The sequence below is a fragment of the Corylus avellana genome, chromosome 4 (assembly GCF_965113065.1).
Source record: "Corylus avellana chromosome 4, dhCorAvel1.hap1.2, whole genome shotgun sequence".
Taxonomy (NCBI): Eukaryota; Viridiplantae; Streptophyta; class Magnoliopsida; order Fagales; family Betulaceae; genus Corylus; species Corylus avellana.
The window spans coordinates 8,061,179-8,077,098 of NC_142493.1; the positions used below are offsets into that span (position 1 = coordinate 8,061,179).

Below are 15,920 nucleotides of genomic sequence, written 5' to 3' on the forward strand. Positions count from 1 at the left end.
CACGTCAAAAATTTGTGACGTGTTAAAATTGCATGCTCTAAAATTTCTGACATGTGAAAATAACACATCAGAAATTTTTGACGTGTTAAAAAAGCACGTCAGAAATTTTTGACATGTTAAAATAGCACATCATAAATTTTTTGACATGCTATTTTAACACATCAAAAATTGAAAATAGCAAGTCAAAAATTTCTAACGTGGTAGTTTCACATGTCAAAAATTTATGACGTGATATTTTTGGCCACGTCAAAAAAATATTTACTGACATGACAAAAAATTATGTACTGTAATCACATCAAAAATTTATTATTTTTTTGTAGTGGCGGGCCATGCGGCCCTAAACAAACAGATGGAATCTGAACCAAATTATGAGTCATAAAACACATCAATCAATCAATCAACAGATATATGCACATACAATCCATCAACATCATTTATTTCCCATGACAAAATCATGCACACGTATATGTAGCCAAGGCATGCGAGTCTATTCATACAAGACAATTGAGAAAATAATGATTTTCAACACTCACTCACTGAAACCTTCCTTTTTCATTTTCCCGTTTTCTCCTTTTTTTCTCTTTCTTTTTTTTAATACTTTTTTTTTTCCCCTCTAAACCAGAAAACAATTGCAAAAAGGAAACATGCAAGAGTTGCTTAGCTTCTAATCACCCATTTAGTTAAATGCAAGGACATATATCCATCTGTTTGGTCAAGTTGTTGCATCGAAAGTAAAACTATATGCTAAGTAATATTAAAATTTATAATTAGGGTTGAATGATTAATACATTAACTACATATTATAACCAGAATACCAGACAAGCAAAATTCCCAACTTGAGAAAAGTGCCGTCGATGTGTTGATCTTAGGGATCCGGGGGAACAGCTGAGCTGCAAATATCGGTTATATTACATTTGTTATAATGTTAAACTGATTCTCCAACATTTTCAACAGTTGAGAAAGTAGAGAAAGAAAGAAATTCATGACCTAATACCTGTTTTAGTCTCTGGTTATCCCCCCATCAGTTGGACTCCCTGCATTTAAAGGGACAAAAACAAACACAACTTACAACCCAGCAACAACCTCAAAAAAAAAAAACAAAGGTAGGGCCAACGGCACCTACAACACATCACAAGAGAACAAAACCAACAAGATAGAAACCTAAAGAGTAAAACAGTTTTTAGAAATACCCCAAACTTTAAAAATGTTTCTGTTAGTGTTGTTATTGTGCACAACAATGATGAACAATAGAATCGAAAAGAGAGAGAGATTAAGAGAAAGTCAAAACATAGATTTAACATGATTTGACAATGTGCCTACGTCCACAGAGAGTGCGGCTGTATTTTGCTATTAATGATTTAAGATTACGTCATAACATATATATAGGAAAACCCTAAACCTTAATTGTACAGACGTATTTTAGAAATCCCCGCTATCATGACGTTTACTCTGTTCCCGTCTACTTGGCCTTCCACTGGTGTTTTAATACACACTCCAAGTCTAACTTGGAAACCAATGTCTTGGAACAAGCTTGACATATTTCTGCTTCTTTTAGAAATAACCTCAAATTCCTCTTTTTCCCAAATCAGATAAACGTTAGCTTTGTGACAGTCCTTAATTTCCCAATGCTTGAGCAGGCCACTGCACCTACAAAGACCATGGCTAAATGAAGACAAACTTCTTTGTATCCCAGAATTGTCTTCATGATTTTATTTTATTTTATTTTTTTAAAAAAAAAATATTTGGATGAATAATATGAGCCCATTATGTTTGTAATGCCATTATTTTACTAATCAAACAATCAGTCTACAACACACACTCCAGACTTAGCTGGAACTCGGCTGCATAATTGTTAAGTGTGAAGCAATTTGTAAAAGAAGGTTATTTTCTTGTGTTTGAAGATTTATCATGTTATCTGTATAAAAACAAAGCCAAGCAGGAATTGTTACTCCATTTCCCTACCAAACAAATATATTTTGCAATATTTCTTGTTGAGAATAAGGTTGTATATTAAATCACACGGTATAATGTACAGAAAGGGCCTATATATATAGGCTAATAATACAGACCTAATAGAATAAGGAAAGGTAAACTTAGTAGACTTAGAATACCAAAGAAAGTAAATAACAATAACATAATATTATCTAATAGCCCCCCACAAGCTCAAGGTGGAGTGCGAGAGACCAACTTGAGGTTGGACACAAGATCATGAAAACGCCCTGGAGGATGTGACTTTGTAAAGATGTCTGGGAGCTAATCACGGGACATGACAGAATGAAGCTGTAGTGAGCCCTGAAAAAGATAATGACGAACAAAATGACAATCAATCTCAATATGTTTTGTCCATTCATGAAAAACATCATTATGAGCAATCTGAATAGCACTCTTGTTGTCACAATAGACAGGAGTAGCAGAAGAAAGAGACACCCATATCCTGTAACAGCCATTACAACCAAAGAAGCTCTGCGGTAGTGTCAGCTAGAGCACGATATTCTGCCTCGATGCTAGATCGAGCAACAGCAGTCTGTTTCTTACTTCACCAATAGATAAGCGAGGTGCCAAGTAGGAAACAATAACCAGTGGTAGAGCGACGATCTGTTGGATTACCCACCCAATCAGCATCAATATAAGCATGCAGCTGTAGAGGAGACTGAGAGGAGAAATAAAGCCCATAAAATAATGTCCCCTTCAGGTACCGGAGAATGCGTAGAACAGCTGAGAAATGAGTGGAATGAGAAACAGCCATAAATTGACTCACCTGATGGACAATATATGAGACATCAGGTCGAGTGACAGTAAGGTAGACAAGACTGGCAACTAAATGCCGATATAAGGTTGTGATTCGGTTGAGACGGATGAGTTGGCTGGCGTTTTGGGTTGTGGTACTAATTCTCTACCCTTGAAGTATCTGGGTCTTCCGCTAGGGGCTTCCTTCAAGTAGTTGGCTATTTGGGATGACATGGTGGAGAAAATTGCTAGAAGGTTGGCCTCTTGGAAGCGTTCTTATTTGTCCAGGGGGGCGAGCTCACCCTCATAAAGAGCACCTTATCCAATCTCCCCACCTATCTTCTGTCTCTGTTCCCCATCCCTATTTCCATGGTGAATCGCATTGAGAAGATTCAACGGGATTTTTTATGGGGAGGTTTCAAGGATGAGCCTAAGTTTCATTTGGTCAGTTGGCACGAGGTTTGTTCTCTGATTGCTGAGGGAGGTCTAGGGATTCAGAGCTTGCGCCTTTTCAATCAAGCCCTCTTAGGGAAATGGTTATGGAGATTTGCAAATGAGGAAGAAGCTTGGTGGAGAAGTATCTTGGTGGCTAAGTATGGGGTGGTTTGGGGTGGTTGGCATTCAAATGTCCCTCGTGGAACGCATGGGGTGGGGTTATGGAAACACATTTGCGGGGTTTGGAGGTTGTTTTGATGCCACTTCAGATTAGTCCCTGGTTTGGGGGGGAAGGTCAAATTTTGGGAGGATTGTTGGTGCGGCGAGACGCCTCTCAAAGATGCTTTTCCGGGTCTTTTTAATATTGCCCGCAACAAGGATGCTTCTATTGCGGATATCCGGGAATGTGTAAATGGGATGGTGCACTGGAACGTTACTTTTACCCGTAGTATCCATGATTGGGAGGAGGTGGCTTTAGCCTCTTTCTTCTCACTCTTGTATTCGTCTTCGATTCGGGGGGAAGGGGAGGACCGAATGTGGTGGATTCCTTCAAGTAAAGGGAAGTTTGAGGTCCATACTTTCTACAGGAGGCTTGCCTTTAAGGAGCCTAACCATTTCCCGTGGAGAAGGATTTGGCGTACTAAGGCTCCTTCGCGAGTGGCGTTTTTTGCATGGTCGGCCGCCCTTGGGAAATCTCTCACGCTAGATAATGTTCGGAAAAGAGGTATTGTTGTGATTAATCGTTATTGTATGTGTGAGGCGGATGGGGAGTCCGTGGATCATCTCTTCCTTCATTGTGGGATCGCGCGCAAGTTGTGGGAGGTTATCTTCTCTCGCTTTAACTTGAGTTGGGTTATGCCTAGAAGCGTCATGGAGATGTTTGCCAGTTGGTGGGCGGGAGGTAGAACTAGTAGTGCCGTGGTTTGGAAGATGGCTCAGCTTTATCTCATATGGTGTCTTTGGAAGGAAAAGAATGCGAGATGCTTCGAGGATTTGTCGATGAACCTCGAGGATCTTATTCACTTCTTTTTGTACACTTTATTCACATGGACAGCAGGCTGGCTTGCTCCTGTAGTGATCAATTTTTCTGATTTTCTCTTTATGTTCTCTTCTTCTTTCTCCCCTACTTAGTTGCTCTCTTGTATACTTCCTGTGTACTTGGGTTACGCCCCTCTGTGCTCTTAATGCATTATTACTTATCAAAAAAAATGCCGATATAAGGTAAAATCGTGAAGAGGCTCGCCATCATGAGGAGTGAGACGAGTATTAAACTCAGTCGGTGTGTCAACAATCTTACTGTTTGATTGGCCCAAGAAAGTAAATCAGAAATATATTTGGCTTGTGTTTAATAATAACCATCAGAAGAAGAGGAGATCTCAAGACTAAGAAAATAGCTAAGAGGGCCAAGATCTTTCATTTCAAAGTGCTGACTGAGAAACTGTTTAAGTTCCTGAATACCAGTGATATCATCTCCAGTGATAATCATGTCATCAACATAGAGTAGAAGAAGTATGGCACTCCGGTCTATGCGGCAAATAAACAAGGTTGAATCATAAGAACTGATGGAGTAGCCAAGACGAGAGATAGTGGCGCTAAACTTAGCAAACCATGCTCAAGGTGCTTACTTAAGTTCATATAGAGCTTGACGAAGATGACAAACCTTGTTTGTAGGATGAGATAATCCAGTTCGAGCGAGAGAGACTCTGGCAAGACATTGGTGGTGGGAGTAGGAGAAAGAGGAAACTCAAAAAGGGTAGTAAATGGAGGGAATGATGGCATGCTGAATTTTTCGACTTTGTGGAATAGTCGATGCTCCCAAAAAACTACATGACGGAAGATGCGAAGACGACGAGACATAGGATCATAACACCGGTAGCCCTTTTGTTCCACTCCATATCCAAGAAAACAACACAACCGAGAACGAGGCTCGAGTTTGGTGCGCTCATGACACTGGAGTAAAACAAAACAGGCAGAATCAAAGACATGGAGATGGTGATATGAAGGGATAGAGCCAAACAACCGCTCGTGAGGAGTGCAATTATCAAGGATAGGGGTAGGCAATCTATTGATCATGTAGATAGCCCTGGGAGTGGCTTCACCCCAAAACGGGGTAGGAACAGATGTGGAAATGAGAAGAGCACAGACAGTGTCTAAAATGTGCCTAAGTTTACATTCAGGTTGACTATTTTGTTGTGAGGTGCCTAGACACGATAAGTGAGGAACAGTGCCATAATGTTTGAGAATAGCTTGAAAATCATGTTGAGTATATTCAAAAGCATTATCAGAACGAAAAGCTTTGATGGGTTTTGAAAATTGGGTTTCAACCATTTTCGCAAAAGTACGATAAATGTCCAATAATTAGAATAAGATTTCATTAAAAAAACCCAGGTGTAACGAGAGAAATCATCAACAAAAATAACAAAATAATGTGAGCCACTCATTCAAGCAATAGGAGAAGGTCCCCAAATATCAGAATGAATTAAATCAAAAGAAGCATTAGCATGAGACTCACTATTATTAAATGGTAAAGCCGGTTGTTTACCAAGTTGACATGAACTACAATCAAAAGAATTATTGGAAACTGAACCTAGCAAACCCTTTGAAGCTAAAAATTGAACGCGAAAGGCAGATGCATGACCAAGACGCGAATGCCAAAGTACAAGAGATGGTGATGATGAAGAGGTAGCAGCAGAGACGCCTGTGGCGGGGAGACGTAAGGATGAGAGTTTGAACATACGCCCAATTCTACACCCGGTCCCAATGGTCTGACTCGTACGAGGATCCTGTACATGCACACCAGAAAAGTAAAAAACAAGTCTATATCGAAGTTCACACAGTTGGCCAACAGAAAGAAGATTGAAGGACAATTCAGGAACATGAAAAACTTCAGGAACAGAAAGGGAAGGTGTATTGGTAGTGCCTATATTTTTAACAATCATAATGGAGCCATCAGCTGTACGAATCAATGAGGAATGAGGTGAAGGTATAGATGTGGTAGAGAAAGTAGGGTGAGGTGTCATGTGATTGCAACAAGCAGAGTCAAAGAGCCAAGGGGAAGAGGTACCTGGCAAAACTGAGAGCACAGAGGAAGATCCATTACCAGAACGAGATAGGACAACCTGGTTGACTATTGTCTTGAAGTCAGCTGCAGATAACGAGACACTGGATCCTAATGCGTGGCCAGAGGGAGCAACTGAAAAGGGAGCAGCTGGAGATGAAGCAGCTGGAGATGAACCACTCTTAGTATGAGCAATTGCTACTATGGGTGCATTAGATCTTCCCTTACGCCAACACTTGTCAATTGTGTGCCCTCGACGTCGACAATAGCGATAGTAATTATTATCGCGAGACTTAGGAGGGAGTCGAGGAGTACCTGACCTGTCATAATATTCTCGTTGGAATGACGAGGAGCCAGAGGTTGGTGCAGCCAATACTGTATGACTAGGATGAGAGCGCATAGTCTGCGATCTAGTCTCGGCATGGACAAGTTCGAAGATGGCAGTGTCCAAAGTGGGAAGAGGAGAACGATGTAAAAGTTGCACACGAACAGACTCAAAATCATCACACAAGGCCATCAAAAATTGGTGAAGGCGATGTTGATCTCTACGGGTAACATACATCTCAACATCAGTGGGATCCTTCCAAATAGGATCAGAAACATCAATTTAGTTCCACAAGAATTGCATGCGAGCAAGAAAATCATTTATAGTTTGATCAAATTCCTTCCTCAGATGAAAAAGCTCAAACAGAAGCTGATACTTGTCAGCACCATCAACAGAAGAATAACGAGAAGCAAGCATATCCCAAGCACCCTTTGCTTCATCAAAGCTGCCAAAGAGCGCAGAAATAGATGAGATAGTGGTATTATCGAACCATGTAAGAATCTAATGATGCTTATTATCTCAATCAATAAGACGAGTGGTGAAAGCCTCATCTGACTCAGAAGCCCCTTTAACTGGCTTTTTGACCTCCCCAGTCACATAAAGCCAAAGCTTGCGGCCTTTAAGAAAGCCACGCATGGATTGGGACCATACCATATAGTTTGTGCCATCCAATACAGCCTGAACATGATGAATAATCTCGTTTTGTGCCATCTAGAAGGCTCAAAAGCAAAAACAAACCACAAATTTGAAATCAGTATGAAAGGTCAACTCTGAAAGTCAACAAAAAATCAACAGTCAACCAGTCAAAGTCAATGCTGACGTGGCAAGGACTGACTTGGTGCTAATGATGTGGCACTTAGGTCTAACGTGGCGCTGGTGACATGGCACTCAGGGCTAACGTGGTTGTACTGATGTGGCACTCAAGGCTGACATGGCTGTGATGATGTGGTCGTCAGGCTGACATGGCTCTGCTGATGTGGCAGTTGAAGCTTTTGGTGAGTGTGGACACGCACGACTGGAGGCAGCGCGTGGATCTCACATGCAGAACTATGAGTGGCGCATGGCGTACTGTATCTAGATTCTGGTTGCAATTCTAGAGTCACCGGAAGCAGATATATCAATCGGTGGGCTGAGAGAAGCAATCGGACCACCGTGGCGGCCAGTGGCAAAACGGCAGTGGCGAAATTGCCAAAACTTTGGGCGGCGCGTGAGGGAGCGTGAAGGCTCTAATGGGGCTGTGTGCGGCGACTCTGTGACGGTTGGCTTCCAGGCTTTTAAGCGGTATAGTGATCCGCTGAAAACTTCGAGGAGAAGATAGAGAACCATGAGGGACAGAGGGAAGCATGCGCCGGATAACACTAGTGGCGCAGAAAAAAAATTTTAGATGCGAAATTTTTTTTTTTAAGTGATTCAAAACCTGTGCTCTGATACTATGTTGAAAATAAGGTTGTATATTGAATTACACGGTATAATGTACAGAAGGGGCCTATATATATAGGCTAATAATACAGACCTAATAGGATAAGGAAAGATAAACCTAGTAGACTTAGAATACCAAAAAAAGTAAATAACAATAACATAATATTATCTAACATTTCTAACAATAATAACCAGCAGTTGAACCAAACTCTATTCCTCTGCCAAACAAATTCGGAAATTTCTACTTACAAAAACCAACATCTTGGCATCACAGCAGCTCAACACCTACCAACTACCATTTACTCAAACGATTTCCTACACTCAGCAAACAACTACATAGACATTTACAGACTTCTTCAAACAACCTGATAAACAGCTCTAGTTGCAAAGGATTCGATCTTGAAACCCCCCATCTACAACACAAATGCTTATTTATTGTTAATTTTTTGAATTTGCCAGCACCCATTACTCAAGTCCTGATTTCCCAATAAATTCAATTGAGAATTCGCTTCTCTAGTTTCACCACATTACCATGCCTTATTTCATTAATTTGCTTGCAAATGTGATAAACTACGGCCCCAAATTAAAGCTGATTTACACAAGATTACTCTTAAGCTTTTGCCTTTGAGAGATTATCTATCACACATCTTCTTAATGCCTATTCCAAATTCTCTTATCAAAACTACACTAAAAAAAGAGATGATCCCTTCCTTCTATACACCCTCGGCAGAAAGAGCATAACATGTCTCTTCAATGACCCTGGCCAATTTAGCAATATCTCCCCAGTAGTCAAGCTGTTTTTGATTGCAAGCCACAAGAATGTCTTAGAATAGTTAGAGAAAACCATACCAATTTTCACCATTTAACTTCAACATGCTTCGTTCTAGCTAAGAACATCCCATGTTTCAATACTCGAATAAATTCCTTTCTTAGAAATTACTCATATATATAGGTTTCTCAATTTCAGTTCTTTCTACCCAATCCAGCTTGCTTTGTATTCTAACCAGCTCTTCCGATCTTGCCGGAGGCCAAAACCATTCTCTACCTACCTTTTAAAACACTTTCCAGGTTAGCATTAACTGAACTTCCTACATCATACACTGCTCCGAAGCCACCAATCCATCCCCTATACATTGAAGATGTATATTAAGTTGTATTTTGGTTTTTCAAGAGTTATTTAACATACGGTAATCTGACCTCTTGATTTTCATACATGTTTTACTGTTCAAATCTTCCTTAAGGATGCTTAGTTGTTTATCTATAAAAAAACATGATTTGTTAAAGAGTTCTTTATATAAATGAATCTAATTAATTACCTGAGAGCATGAGGATTAAAATGATAACTTTATATTCCAGAATGAAAAATAGTTAAATGACTATAATATAGTGTTTTTAGCCACTCATTCCATGATGTTTTAAGAATGGGTTAGGTGTAATAAATAAAAGTTACCACATCTGAATGTTTTAAACGATCTATGAGGATGGATTCGGTTAATATGTGAATTAATGATGTGTTTGTGTTCTAGAACTTCTGAGATTAGGTAAAAGCTAAGTGGTTCAATGAAACTGGGGATTTAGGTTGATTTTCTAGGTTTATAGTTGCTGTCCTAGGAGAACGGGCATTCGACCCTCTAGAAAAGAATGTTCGACGATGCCTAAAAATGGTTAATTACGGTTTTAATGACATATTAGGGTTTCAACTGCATGATTAGGGTTTTATGTGCAAAGATTATGACTTTTAGTGTCTTTGTGTCTATATTAGAGTGTAATTGACAGTATGCAGCAATATACAGAGTATCAGTATTGTATTACATGTCCCTCACAATAGCGTTAACCCTATTGAAAATGGATTAAGGGCTCGAATAGGCCATACGGAGGAAATCTGTGATCAATACTATAATCTATTTATTATGCATGTTTCTCCTTGCATGTATAAGAAATTAGTTACCGAAATTATACCTATTTAACTTTAACAACTTTAACAGATACAACACAAGCCATTTCTAAAACCCATGACATGATTGATGAAAATTAGAAATTGCTACTACTTAAGGCTCATTACATAGCCAACTCCGTGATAATTTGCTTACTAAGTTGTGAACTTACACAGTTACTTTTCACTGTGAAACATGTCGGTGTTTTGCATATTAATAGGTTTACCAAATTTTAGAATGGAGTATTTTGCTAGGCTGTAGATGCTAAGTGAATGACTCATTAGGTTAGTAGATTTTATTAACCGCCTAGGTGGTTACAGTGAGTATTTTTAGCCAATAACCGTTAACCGTAACTACCTTTTCACCCCTAGTTGGAGATGCTAAGTGAAGGATTTATTAGGTTACATTTTCTTAGTATAGTTAGAAGTTATTAATTGTTCATGGTTACATTTTAATTGTAAGCTATGTGTTTATATTCAAGGATAGATGATGAATTGTCAAAAGATATTTAGTGTTAAATTATATCATTTTCCACTATATGATATACTCTAATAAGTTAATGTTCAAGATAATAACACCCGCTAATTACCAATTAATTTGAATTGAGGCATTGCCAGTAACATTCTAAGTTCATTAAATAAATTGATTAATTTTGGGGGCGTTGCCTAAGAAAGTATGAAGGTGTTTTACATTCTATATTTTTTCAAAATTATAATAATTGCATGAAATGCTGTAAAAGATTTGCAGTTTGAAACACGACCTTCAGCTCAAAGGTACTGATTTTTTCTCGAAATCTTTCATCCTGAAACATGCAAAAGCTTCTCGTGTCAACAGAAATTTCAGTGCTCCATTATAATGCTAGCAAATAGAAACAACAAACCTTTTCATTTGAAACACATATCAAGCCTACTTGGAGAAGTTGCTCTAATTTATGTAGTTCTTCTATATTCAATAGTTGGAGCTCGTCTCCCTTCTTCTTTGTGTAAGGTGTAATCATTTTAACGTTAATTTAATGTGTAAGGTGAATGTCGTCATTACAGTAACAACTTGATAAATCAATGTCGTTACAATACCTCAGTTCATGAGTCTTCTCCACAATTCCATTGCTCAACAAGTGCAGGTACTGTTGTCAAGCTAAAAGGAGACAAAGAGTTGCAATTCATGAAGATTTTTAGTATATGGTCTGTATGCAAGCACTTTTATCATAGAAATAGTTACCAAATTATCTAGGCATTTCTTACCTTTCATTAGTAAGATTTTTAGTAGTTTGTTCTCAGGGTTGTTCTAGAAAATGCATCTAGCTTTCACAGTATGGTACCACTTTCTTTTATATGTAAGTTTCAAAGATTTTCATTAAAATTTCAGATATCAGTTTAATAACAATCTTGAATCATGTTTCCTTATGACCATGATACAGCTATACCTGCATTAACATTTATGCATAAATTAAGGAAATAAGACTGCAAAACAATGTAAATAATGTAAACCCATAAGTTTAGAGGTATAAATCAACTATTTGAAAAACTTTTAAGGTTTTTATTGTTAATTAATCGTAATATAAAATCACAAAAGGGGAGGGTATTATGTTGTGGATAATGTGTGGCGTCCCACATCCCCTCAATATGGAGAAGTAGATGAACTTATATGTTTACTTGCACCATTCATAACAACAACGCGCTTTAAAGTCATGATGTTATTGATCTCATTAGAACTCCGAAGTTAAGCGAGTTTATACGAGAATAGGACCAGGATGGGTGACCTCTTGGAAAGTTTAATTCGGGGGAGTCAAAAGAGAACAATATTGCGTGTCATTGGGAGTGGAGCATTACATAATGTGTTTGTATTATGGAAGGGATTGTAAGGAAATGAAGGGAAGCCACTTTTTTGGAACTATCAAGTGCATATTTGTTATGCGGATGACCTAATTATCTTATATAAGGGGAATGTTCCCTAATAAAGGAGTGCCTAATTATCTACTACGATTGATACTGTTAAGGATTTTTTTTTTTTTTTTTTTTTTTTTTTTTTTTTTTTTGTAACAAACCAAAATCCATTAAAGCATAATAAAGTTATAGGACAGACACTTAAAGCTAAAAAGCTTAGACATATAAACCCAATCTAAACAGACTACAAACTCTTCAAAGTATGTGAAGATGGAAGTCATCTGCGAATGCAGTCCGAGAAAACCCTTGCTGCAGCGCAATCTGATGGATACAACCATCGGGAGTACGAATACTCCTATCAAGCATCTAAACAGACTTTCAAAAAAGCCATGGAGATTTAGATGCAGAGTAACCATGGAAAAAAGGTTTCCAAAAGGAAACCAAAAAGAAAAGAAAAAAACCACTTCTCTAACAAAGAGTCTAAAATCTAACCAGATCGGGTTTATCAGAAAACAAGTTATAGAAGATAACCACAACAACATTACAGAAAACAAAGGCAAGCTAAAAAGCAGATAAAAATGTCCAAAAAACAGCAACGGTGGAGTAGTCGAATACGCACAAGGCCACGAGCCGGAAAGGAAACCAAAAGATCGGCGTTTGAGGTTGATGGAGGTGGAGCGACGAGTGAGGGACACGCGCCCGCAAGTAAGATCTACTCGCAGGCGCGTGTTGCACACACATCGGCGCATGGTGGTCAGATGGGTGGATCGCTGGTGGTAGACATTGGCAGAGATGGCCTGGAACCCAAAGGGATGGCTCGTGTGCACCCAAGATTTCCTGAAACCAAGAGAACAAATTTTGAAGAAAAAAATCCAAAGCTTTCAAAAAAGATGCGAAACCCAGATTTGGAGCTGCTGGTGATGGAGATGGTCAGAGGTTTTGTGGTGGAGGATGGGCCGTTACAATTTTTGGACAGAGATAAGGCCTCTGAGGAGGCAGATAGGGTCTCTAAAGAGACAGTTTTGGCCTCTGATGAGGCAAGAAGGGGAGGGGGAGTATGGAGAATGAAAAAAGAGAGAAAAAGGGGGGAGGAGGAAGCGTCTTCCTCCTCCATGGCTGCCGAACATGGGATTGGGGGATTCTAGAGGAGAGAGAAGAGAGCGTTTGGCTCTCTGGACAATTCTGTTAAGGATTAATTACTGGATATTTTGGGCTACAATGTACATTCATTCCCTATTAGGTAGCTTGGCTCACGTTTATCTCCTCGATGCTTAAGAAGTGTGACTATAAAGACTTTTGTGGAAAAGATAGTCGATGGGGCTAGGAGCTGGGTTGGACAGTTTCGTCCTTAGTGATCATATTACAATTCTTGAATTCTATTTTTGTATTCTATTCAAACCTTTTGGTTCTCTTTATTCATGCTCGGGTCGTAAGTGCCACTTCCCCTTCTGGATTAGCAGTGGACCAACGTGAGCATGAATTTTGTGTTGGGATTACTAAGGATATAACGAGATAATGATTCCACTTTTGTTGTGCTTGACCGGTTTTCTTAGATGACTCACTATATTGCATGCTAGAAAACTTCCGGTGAATGTAGCTGAATTATATTTTCAGGAGGTGTATTGATTTCATGGATTGCCATTGTTCATTGTTTCTAATCAGGAAACATGGGGTTTCTTAGCCATTTTTGGAGATGTTTGTGGAAATTGTCCAACAAAAAGCTTGATTTTGATAGTGCCTATCATCTTCAAACTGATCGGCAAACGGAGGGTGCTAACTATTCGTTTGGGGTACTTGCTTAGCTGCATGGGATCAATAATTATTTCAGGTTGAGTTCATTAACAATTAGTCTACAAATAGGAGCATCGGTTTTTGTCCTTTCTATAATGGGACTAACGCTCGTGGACTGTTAAATTTAGCACCTATTCCTAATTTGAAGCAAGTGAATGCTAAAGCGGAAGATTTCTTTTTACTTAGGTTTAGGAAGTTCACAAGGTTGTGGCTAAGCACAAAGCCATTGCTGAACATAAGAGATGTGTTATAGAATTTGAGGAAGGTGATTTTGTCTGGGTTGCCTTGACCAAAGACTTAGAAGATTGGAACGGTGGACATTATTGAGAAGATCAACTAAAATGCGTACCGGTTGAAAGTTCTAGGCCATACCAAGATGTCCGACGAGTTCAATGTCAAAAATGTTGACCCATACATGGCAGACTCATCCTATAAGCGTTCAAATTTGAGGGCAATATCTCTCTAACTCAGAGAGGATTATGTGGATTAGACTAGCTTGAATTCATGAAGAAAACAGGAGAAGACGTGCATGTTCGAATGAGCCCGCTGGATGGTTTTAGGACAAACTTCCAAGGAGTATTGGTCAATCTAGTCGGTATCAATCGATGGAAGGTCTAGCTTGTTTGACCAAGTGCTACAAGTTACATCAAAGCAAGATGTTCGGTTGATACCTTGTCAAAGTTCGTTAAACTGCGAACTTTCATCACAAGGTTCCGTTCAAAGGGGACTATTGTTTTTTCATATGTGAGTTGGTAGTTTCGTTTTATGTTTCCTTCCTAGTTGGGTTTGGACTTGTCTTTTTATATAAGTTGGCTTAGATAGCTTAGGTCACAACTTATGGTTGGGTTTGGTTTCTTTTAACGACCACTAATGGTCATGTCGCTAACCCTTTCAAGTTTTGTTTCATTTACGGAACATTGTCATATTTAACTGCCTTCATTGGCTGTATCAGTTCGTTTGATGGACCAGTGCATTTATTTGACCAATTCCCAACCGTTATTAAGATGATTTTTTGTTGCCTTTGTTTTTTATTTTCTTGTAATTCTCCTTTCCCTCCCCCACATTGAATAGAAAAAAAAAGCATATATATATATATATATATATATATATATATATATATATGTATATACTCTCTACTAATTAATGAAGATATCCTTATAGAAATGCTGTCAACAGAAGGAAAATGCAAAAAAATACAGAGATCGCAGGCATTAGAGCAAGAATTGAAACACCTAATTGAACTTTTACAATAAATATATGCAAGTTTATAATATGGGGAAAAGAAAATAAAAATAATAAGCTACGAAAATTTTTCGATTTAATGTGTCATAGTACAGAGATATTTATTTAAGGTGTCATAGTACAAAGATATTTATTTGATGTGTCATAGACTCATAGTGCATTTATTTCAATCCGTCTGGTTTGTTCAGCAGCTGGCTCTCACAGAAAAATGGTGAATCCATATGCATGAATAAAACGATCTAAAGGCATACGCAATAACATATTTATCTATAAGTAGAAAAAGGTATTTCTATAAGTGGAAATATGCGTGAGACAGAGAGAAAAACCCTAGAGAGAGAGAGAGAGGAGCTTTCCAGAAGCAGAAACGACAGAGCGTCTAAGAAAGTCACTTGCCTTGCCATCGTCTCGTATCAGATCAAACCAGTAACTTGGATTCAGCAGATCTTCTGCAAGTGTTCTACTCATCATCATCCTAAACCATTCCTGCAAATGAAAAAAAAAAAAAAAAAAAAAAAAAAGAAAAAAAAAAAGAAAAAGAAACATGAGTTTTGCTTAGAAAAATACAAATATCCGTTTTTCTTTTTTTTTTTTTTTTTTTTTTTTTGCCAAATTTAGCCAAACCCTGGCCTACCATCTTGCAACTTGCTTTCATTGTCTGGTTTTGTTTCTTTTTTTCATTAACTGTCTGTTTGACAAGGCCACCGATGGTTTTCTCCTAAAGAGAAAGAAAGAGAATGTACGGGAAAACTAGCTTGGCCTAGACAATAAATTTTTATGGATAAGGATCCCTTGCCATTGGATAGAATTTCTATTTTTTTTTTTTAAATTATGTGAATTTATACTTTTATTTATATAAAAAATAAAAAAACGTTATTTATGAAAAAGATGATATATTGTTGATGTAAATTAAGTATATTTTTATTAGGGATAGAAATTTCTTCCAAATCAATTTGGAACAAATAAATATTCTCCAATTCATTGAAAATAATACCAAGTGTCTATAAACATTTAAAATGTACATTAAATTTAGTATAAGTTAGTAAACTACTACTAATAAGGTTAATAATTTAATGTGCTTTTTAAATGTTTATAAACACTTGCTACTA

The 15,920-nt window shown here is 38.1% G+C and overlaps 1 long non-coding RNA gene across 1 annotated transcript; it reads right to left on the reverse strand.

Moving 5' to 3' along the window:
* Positions 1-618: 618 nt before the first annotated feature.
* LOC132177029 (uncharacterized) lies at positions 619-15,555 on the reverse strand. The gene is made up of 6 exons (XR_009439728.2): positions 15,446-15,555; positions 15,208-15,297; positions 10,972-11,032; positions 10,659-10,700; positions 995-1,034; positions 619-890 (listed from the first exon to the last, which is right to left on the reverse strand). It is a non-coding gene; the product is annotated as an uncharacterized LOC132177029 (long non-coding RNA).
* Positions 15,556-15,920: the final 365 nt, after the last annotated feature.